Genomic DNA, 9,493 nt, shown 5'->3' with positions numbered 1-9,493 from the left:
ATAAAAAGAGTTTCACAATGCTGCTTGCTTTTTATAAGAATGCTTCATTGAAAAATTCCAAATCAGATTAATAACTATAAAACATGCATAGTATTCTAGCCTTCAACCTTGATTATTTCAAGACATGGTAATAATGGCATAAATACAAAATATTTCATGGGGTTTGTTCCAAGGCTGACAGAAATATAGCCTTTTTTTTTTAATCACAAAGAGAAGGTAGAACCTCTGATTTCACATTTACGGTTTCCCACATTTTGAAATAAACCTGATAAATCCACTACAGTCCATGTGTTTATTCCTTAACATTAAGTACAGAGTGACACATGGAAAAATCAGATACAAAGAAAAACCAATGCATATAGTACTCCCCGAAGCCTAGGGAGTAGAGAGTTCCAGGAAAAAAGGGAGGGAGTAAGAGCAGTAAGTCCAATAGAGGGCCTGAAAAATAAGAACCAAAAAGTGTCCATCAACCTTAGACACTAGCAGGTCAATGAGACCCTTGAGACGAGTTGTTTTAGTCGAGTGGTGGGGACAGAAGCCAGATGGCTTTGTGAGTGCTGACAGTGACTGAGTTAATCCAAGGATACTCATGTCAAAACAAACTTAAGGCAGATTATTTTCATTAGAAAATCAGTGAAACCCTAAGCTTTATTTTTTTAATAGAAAACAAACAACTCTTCCTGATTAAAATAATTTTCTGCTTGCTTTACCTCTGCTGCTCACTTTATATGTTTTATAACTTGACATTAAAATTTTTGGTCAGATTAGATGTCATTGCATATCATATCCCCATTTGTGTATCAGACTGGCAGCTTTGAAATGCAAATCAAATCAAAACCAGTAGATTCCTACAACAAGAAGATTGTATTTAATGAGATTTGACATGAGTCTGAAAGATGAAGAATGAGAAATAATGTGTGTTAAAACTGACTAAAAGTGGACTGGAGTCTGCAGACACAGAGAGTCACAGGTTTGTTTCCTGAACCACTGATTTTAAAATATTTTTAAATTTTACTTAGCTGGTTTTGCTTTGTTCCTTCATCAAGGACCCTGGGTTGGCAGGTCGTTTGTTTTCATGAGAGCTCTTTGAACCAATGAGGATCTGGATAATCTTATTATACCTCTGTGGCCGTGTGCTTCTTGTGATGAGGGTCCAGAGAAGTGGTGGGTAACGCTTCACTGTGTGCCAGGAATCGCTCATGTTTCAGTTGTACAAGGTCAGAGCTTAATTTAGCCACCAACTGGGTACTTAATTTTAGATACACAGAGGAACACATTGGTTCCAGGGCACTTCCTCTGATTTAGGAAGGCAAGGCCCTGGATAAGAATGACAAGACGATCATTCCAAAAGGTGAGATTATGAAATATTTGGTCTGTACCTGATCAACTAGCTTCAGTAGTTTAGTATTAGGAATATTTTGAAGAGATGGAAACATATTGTGATCACTTCTCCTTACCTTCTTTCTGATTGATCACTTGTGGGTTTGCTTGTCAATGGCATTTTTAATTATAGAATAAAGCCAGGGTTGTTTTGTTTGTTTACAGAATAGTAACTCAATTGCATAATTATTAAACTTGATAAAAAATAGTATCATGAGTAAAGCAGATCAAGAATGAATATGCTTATAAGTATCAATGTATACACTGTGGAATGTCTTTGCTAGCTTTGGTTTCTGAGAAAAAATTAAATGATTTTTGTGAATAATTAAACTTCTCTCAAGGCTTTTTAAAATCACTTATAACAAAAAAATGAATTAAATTTAAAAAATTATTTATATTCAGATTAAAAATTCCTTTAAATTCTTTTAGTCAGATGGAAAACAAAGGAACTCAGTAGAATTGTAAATTCACTTCTGGAGGTTCAATCATAGCGTCTGGAGGCTGGAAAGTCCTTAGAACTTATCTGAGACCATCACTCATCTGGTTCTTCAGTGAACAGATAATTTCTAAGGAACATTCTACATCTAAAATAAAATGGTTCCTAGGAAACAGCAGCAGTGTGCACAGAGAACACTTTGTTTAACACATTTTTTGCTGAGAACATTGTATAATTGTCATAAAATATCGTAATTCTACACTTTGTTGTTTTTAATGGGAATACCTTGTTTTGAAATGAAAATATACCTAAAATATTTATAGTTTTACTAGAGTTGTTTGGTAGTTTGCTAGTTGCTTGCTTAAACTCATTAGAAAATTTTTTCTGAGGCTTATGAATATTTGGGTTATAGGAATATGATCCTTTGGTATTAATTCCCAGTAGCTGAGTCATCAGTTACAGTACAAGGGTCAAGCTGTGTGACCTCTAATGTCAGACGCCTCAGTTCACATCTACATCATCTCCATCACTCAGCAGATATTCAGGCTTGGACAAATTACCTAACCATTGTGTGCCTCAGTTTCCTCATCTGTAAAATGGGAGTTATAATCTATTTAGCATACTTAGCGTAATGCACGTCACAGATAGGCACTTAATAGATGTTACCTATAATAATTATTAAATTTGATAAAACAAATATTTATTGAGGACTTCCTGTGTGCTTAACTCTCTGCTAAACCATTGAAGGAAGGGCAGATATTGGTGTTGTTTCTGGGGAGAATGCATTATTTAAAGGCAGCAAACTTCTTAGGGCATGGATCCTATTGTCTGATGTCTAGCAGTGTGCCTGAAATATAGCAGATATTGAATATATTTGAATAAGCAAATAGGATGGTCTGAAATTCCTAAGAAAAATTAATAATAATTATTGAGAACTAGTGAGTCAGTGTTCCTCATTTGCTTTTTTTGTCTCAATGGAGAAAGAGAACGTAGTAGATACAACGTATCTGTATTTCAATAAGATATTTGACAGCATCTCTTGACGACAGTCTTGTTATCAAAAAGGAGACATTAATACTAGATGTGGTGTCTTTGGGAGGATTTGTAAATGGATAAACAGCCTTTCTTGAAGAGTGCTAAATAATAGATCAACGTCAACCTGAAGGTCTCTGTCCCACGCCAGTTTCTGTTCAACATTTATCATTACTAATGAAGCAGGTAGACACAGAAGACTTGCAAATAGAACACTGATACTTGGACGATAGAAAATGCATTTTCTTTTAGCTGACTGAAATAAAGGTCAAATCCAAAAGAAAGAAGTAAATGTAATAGGACTAAATAAAGAGTCTTGCACAGAATTGTGCAGCAATAATGTGGATGGAAAAAGTGACATGTAGAATTTAGGGCAACAGGAATCCAAATCAAGTCTGTAACATGAGAGCCCCAAATTCATCTGAACATGGGTTAAATTAACACCTCTTCAGTGTCCAGCAAAAGGGAAGTGGTCACAGTCACTTAATGTTGTGTTGGTGTGACTGTAGCTGTTGTGTTGCCTTCAGAGTCCATGGTCCACAGCTGCTTTTTGAAAGAGATGGATAAATGAGTGTGTTTACAGGAAAGCCATCAACATGGTGGAGGGAGGTAAACTGTTCACAGGAGGAACAGTTGTCCAGGCCTGGGCAGAGAAGGCTCAGTGCAGACTGACAGCCTTCCTGAGGCCTCTCATGTGGCAGAGAACAAATATTTTCTCAGCGTGGCTCTGAAAAATAGAACTAGGAGTATAGAATACTGATTTGAGGAGATGGATTCTAGTTCAATATATTTTCTAATTGTTAAAGCTGGCCAAAGATGAAGGGTTGTGTGGGGTATAGCAATCTGCCTGCTACTTTGCTTTTCAAGCTGAGGCTGGACAATTTCTAGACAGCATCTGTAAATGGAATTTACAAGTGGGGCTTACCTAATGGTCTTCAGCTCTGAAGTCTGGTTATTCTAGAGAAAAGAAAAGACAGAAGAAAGTGAAGTCGCTTAATCGTGTCTGATTTTTGCGACTCCATGGACTGTAAACTATCAGGCTCCTCATGAGAGCCTGATGGGATTTTCCAGGCAAGAATACTGGAGTGGGTTGCCATTTCCTTCTCTAGGGGATTTTCCTGACCCAGGGATCAAACCCAGGTCTTCTGCATTGCAGGCAGACACTTTACCATCTAAGCCACCAGGGAAGCCCCGGAAACAAAATAATGAGTGTGCCAGAGAACCTGTTTAAGATAAGGATTAGAGGTCAAACCACCAGACAATCTTTAGAATTCGACTTCCTTGTTCCAGAGGGGTTCAGTCACAGAATAATAACAGGTAACAGGTAATGTTTCATGACTACTTGCTACATGTCAGACACAGCTAATAAGGCAGCAAAGCCAGGAAGGCAAAGTCAACTACTGTCTCCGGCAGAAAGAAACCAAAAGCCTGTATATGATTTCAAAATAACATATGAAGAAATGCAATGACTCGTTTGAGTTTTGAATAGAAAAGGATTTGATGAGCACCAAACAGACAACAGTCCCTGAGGTCACAAAAATCGGACATGACTGGGCATCCGAGCATGCATGGGCGCAAACAAGAACTTCTGCCCTGATCAGTGAAACCTTTCAGGAACAAATATTTTCAGAGAGAGAATATATGCGTATGTATATATGTATTGGGGCTTCCCTGGTGGCTCAGTGGTAAAAGAATCTGCCTACAATGAAGAAGATGCAGGTTCCATCCCTGGGTCAGGAAGATCCCCCGAAGGAAGAAATGACAACTCACTCCATTATTCTTGCCTGGGAAATCCCATGGACAGAGGAACCTGTCAGGCTATAGTCCATGGGGTTGCAAAGAGTCAGACACAATTTATTGACTAAACAACAATAACAATATATGTTTTTGTATATGTACAAGTACATATATGCGTATATATGTACATTTTTTATTAAGGTCTAAAGATATTATTTTTATTGTTATTGTGGCTAATAATGTAATCAGAAGATTTTACTCACCCTACACCTCAACTGTGTAATAAAATTGTATAAATAGAGTGCAGCTATTTTATAATATGTAACTGGCTTCACTGTCCCCAGGAGCTGCCACTCACTGATTAGTGCAAAATAAATTTGGTCTCATGCAGATGGCACAATAACTTAGGTGATGAAACCTTTGCTTGGATGACTCATGTACATGGATCAGTCTTTCAGACTTCTGCTCCTTCTTCTCTACTAAGTATTAAGTGAAGTGAAAGTGGCTCAGTCATGTCCAACTCTTTGCGACCCCATGGACTATACAGTCCATGGAATTCTCCAGGCCAGAATAATAGAGTGGTTAGCCTTTCTCTTCTCCAGGGGATCTTTCCAACCCAGGGATCAAACCCAGATCTCCCTCATCGTGTGGATCCTCCTTCTCTGCTTTACTATAAATGAGGGCAATTTTCTCTCTTCTCAACCTCACAAAGTCTGGCCTGCCAGGAAGTGACCTATCTTACCACCTGTAAGGTTCACCCTGTGAACCAGATACCAGCCTGTTTTCTGGAAGACTTTGTAAGATTTGGCTCGATAAAGTCAGTCTTAGTTCCCTCAAAGCGTCTGGTCATATCTGATTACATGAACCTCATTCTCTTATATGATACCTTATCTATAGTATTAAATATTCTTCAAGGATATGAATGTTAATAGCTGTATAGTTTTCCATAGCTTGACTGCACAATAATATCTTCTACAAATTCCCTCTTGTTGGACATTTTATATTATTTCTAATGATTTGGCTGTTCAACTACGCCTGCGATGAACATTTTCACATACAAATCTTTTTCCACATCTCTGAATCTCTGTAAGATTCTTAGAATTACAGATAAAAGGGTGAGTCTTTAAAAGGATCAAGGTATCATGCCAGCTTGTGATAAGGACACATCTATGAATAATTTGCCTCTTCACAGGCCATACCTGCTCTATTCTTATCCATTCTCTGTTTACATTTCTCTGGAAATCCACATAATTGTAAACCTATAGCTCCCTCCTACTCTGCATCACTTTCAAAAGGTAGTATGCCATCTTCTTCCATCTGTCACAATTGAAATTGCCTTGGAAATCAATATTACAGAGTAAATATGTCTAATGTTGTAATATGGAACTAGAGATAAAACTAGTATGACAGGCTTTATCATAGTGTATTCACCTATAAATTAAGCCTAAGTTAGTGCAGTCCTGAAATTGGAAGTGAACTTGGCAAAAACATATGTGTGACATGGAGAAAAAACACAAGCTTAATCTATCCTTTGGCTAATTTTAAGAGTGTGTATTTGATCATTCCATTTTTTACTCATTCAGCAAATACATAGTGAATTCTTACTACATACCAGATATCATATTTAGTGTCTAGAGAAAAATATATCTATTTTGGCTTTTTATGTCATTTCTAAAATGTTGAAGGCATTTTGTTGCTGTTCAGTCATTGAGTTGTGTCTGACTCTTTGGCAACCCCATGGACTGTAGCCTACCCAGCACGGCCAGCGTATTCTTTACCACTAGGGAAACCCTGAAGACATTTTAAGGCAACATAAAAGTAGCTTTCATCTGGACTAAGGGGTGTGTGTGTGTGTGTGTGTGTGTGTGTTTTATCAGAACTAGCTGTGCAGTTAAGAAAAATGCTGTTTGGACTGGTCTATGTCTCCTTGTCATCCATAGGATTTCTCTCTAAAAGACAAATATCTTGAAGAGGGAATGGCTGTGACTTATTATTTGTAGATAGAAGCTACTTGTGTCTGTGTGTTAGAAACTAATTCTGACAGTTTTACCTCCTCCTGAAATCTCTTGGGGACTCATTGACTCTGTTGCTGAAATGAGCCTAATAAAGCTGATTTGCCATTTTGTACTACAGGATTCTGAAGAAGCAAACATGTGTAGCTACCAAATAAAAAACAAAACTGTTGCAACATTTTATTTATTTTTATTTCTGTATGTCTTCAGAGTTACACAAGTGAATGGTCAAAGTGCAGAAAAATGAAAATGAGTATTGTTTTGCATACACTAACTGTGAAATCTTCACAAAACCAAAATGTGAAAATGCCTTTTAACTAAAGCTACTCTTCTCATAGGACGAATCCTGATGATTCTCTCTGGAATCTCCAGTAGATGATTTTCTCTGGGACCATAGCAGTTTCAAGGTAAAAGAAAACGTCCTCAGAGTATCAGCACTGCCCCTACCCACTGCCCCCACGCCCCTGTTTCAAACAGCAGAACCTCAGAGCATTTGGAACTGGGCTAGCCCTGTATAAAAAAAGAAACAAATTTTACTGTATTGCCCTTTTCTTATCCCCTCCTGTTACCTCCCACTAGATTCAGTCTTAATGAAAGTGAAAGTGTTTGTTGCTCAGTTGTGTCCAACTCTTTGCAACCCCATGGTCAGCAGCCTGCCAGGCTTCTCTGTCCATGGAATACTCCAGGCAAGAATACTGGATAACTTGCCATTCCCTTCTTTAGGAGATCTTCCAGATCCAAGAATCAAACTCAGGTCTCCTGCTTTGCAGGCAGATTTTCTTTACTGTCTGAGCCATCAGGGAAGCCACCAAGATTCAGTCTTAGATCGTTTACCATCTTCCCCATCCCATTCAACCCTCAGCAACTATTCCAAGATATCCTGGTTCTACACTGGGGGCCAGTATGGTGCTCCTGGCGCTTTAAAAGGGGAAACTGGAAGATGGAACAATAAGCCACAAAGGACAGAATTGCTCAGTGATGTAACAGAATTGCACTGATGTGACAGGTGCTGGGGCAGGGTGATATTTATGAACACAGAGTCCTTCCTTGCATCATGGAAGCACCTGTCTACTCTGGGAACTCTTAAGGCCAGCCCTGTTTAGGACCCACAGAGATGGTTTCAGTTTTTTATGCCCCAGACAGAGCATGTGAGTGAGGGGTGAAGACTTAATGTAATTGGAAACAAGCCAACCAAACAGTTCACAGGGGACAAAGTTATGTTGGCTCTGGTCCCAGTAAAAGGAAAATACCTTGAGCCCATGTTCTGGGAGCTCCCATGGTTCAGGGGAAGGCCTGAGAGGCCTCACAAACTTATCAACAGTAGAGGAGAAGCCTGTTTTGAGGATTGAGGGTGGTTTAGAGAATTCAGTGCCAAGAGGCATCATATACCCATGTTCACCTGTGCCTCATATCCTGTACCATTGTCCCAACCCCTGGCCACTTCAGGCAGGCACCAAATGGAATGTTGATCCAATTTTTTAGACAGTAATGTTTAGACTCCAAGAAAAGAACACAGAGTGAAAGCAAGTTTAGGACACCACATCCCCCCTAAGCAACACAGAGCCTTATTGCACAGAGTCGACGATAAAGATTCATGTGTCCCTAGAAGCTATGTTTTATTTTTGGAAGTTATTGTCATCAAGAGCTGGCTGACAAGATCAGAGTGCTTTCTTTTAAGGACAACAGACTGTGGGTTTTTTCCCTGCAGCTCTGGAAAGACATTAAAATGAAGGTACCATTCTCTGTCCAGACTCTACTTATCAGCTCTGTGATAATGGGTGGGCCTCTTAACCTCAGGAAGTCTAAGTTTTCACTTTTGCATGATGAATCTCTAATACCTAGAAAGTAGAACTGGAGGATTTAAAGCAAGGCAGCATAGGCAAAGTGCTTTACATGGAGCTGGAAATAAAGCAAGCCCTCACTATTATTATAACCACTATTTTTATGATTACCAAAGTTATTCTTTCCCACTATCTAAATCTAGGATTTCACTCAGTCCATTCTGAAAGTAAACTAATAATTCCTGGTCTCTGAATAATGCATTTGGAAATCCTTAATTTAGTAGTTCTTTAACTGAGACACAAGAATGGGCTTCAGAGAACCCCATAAATGCCCTACAATTTTATGCAAACTTTTGAGTGACATACATCCCTCTGGAGAGAGAATCCATTGCTTTCATCAAACATGTTCCTGACTCTAAGCAAGATTTGTTTTGTTCAGTCACTCAGTCACGTCAGACTCTTTGTGACCCCATGGACTATAGCCTACCAGGCTTCTCTGTTCTTCACCATCTCCTGGAGCTTGCTCAAACTCATGTCTGTTGAGTTGGTGATGCCATCCAACCATCCTATCCTTTGTTGTCTCCTTCTCCTCCTGCCTTCAATCTTTCCCAGCATCAGGGTCTTTTCTAATGAGTTGGCTCTTCTTATCAGGTGGCCAAAGCAGGATTAACCAGTGCCTGAAGTGAAAAGGCTAACTTTCCAATAGGATTGTCCCAATTATTTCATATATCAGCTACTTTGAGAATAATTAAATTTCACTAGTGGGCATTTCCAGAACAAGGTTGACAAACTGTTATCTAGAAAGAGTCAATTATCTAGATGGAGAAGTGGGGCTCTCATGAATAGGTCTTCAGTTCAGTTCAGTTCAGTTGCTCAGTCATGTCTGACTCTTTGAGACCCCATGAATCAAGCATGACAGGCCTCCCTGTCCATCACCAACTCCCAGAGTTCACTGAGACTCATGTCCATCGAGTCAGTGATGCCATCCAGCCATCTCATCCTCTGTCGTCCCCTTCTCCTCCTGCCCCCAATCCCTCCCAGCATCAGGGTCTTTTCCAGTGAGTCAACTCTTCACATGAGGTGGCCAAAGTATTGGAGTTTCAGCTTTAGCATCA

General features: G+C 39.1%; 1 protein-coding gene across 1 annotated transcript in view; it reads left to right on the top strand.

The window, feature by feature from the left end:
• The first annotated feature begins 1,186 nt into the window (after nt 1-1,186).
• ASB15 (ankyrin repeat and SOCS box containing 15) overlaps nt 1,187-9,493 on the top strand; it is a 32,299-nt gene continuing 23,992 nt past the window's right edge. Inside the window, exons 1-2 of the mRNA XM_010831737.1 lie at nt 1,187-1,351; nt 6,936-7,004. The gene's annotated coding sequence lies outside the window, so the exon portion shown is untranslated. The remainder of the gene's footprint in view (nt 1,352-6,935; nt 7,005-9,493) is intronic.

Source organism: Bison bison, unplaced genomic scaffold (assembly GCF_000754665.1).
Source record: "Bison bison bison isolate TAMUID 2011002044 unplaced genomic scaffold, Bison_UMD1.0 scf7180017864530, whole genome shotgun sequence".
NCBI lineage: Eukaryota > Metazoa > Chordata > Mammalia > Artiodactyla > Bovidae > Bison > Bison bison.
This window is presented reverse-complemented; position numbering and strand designations above follow the sequence as displayed.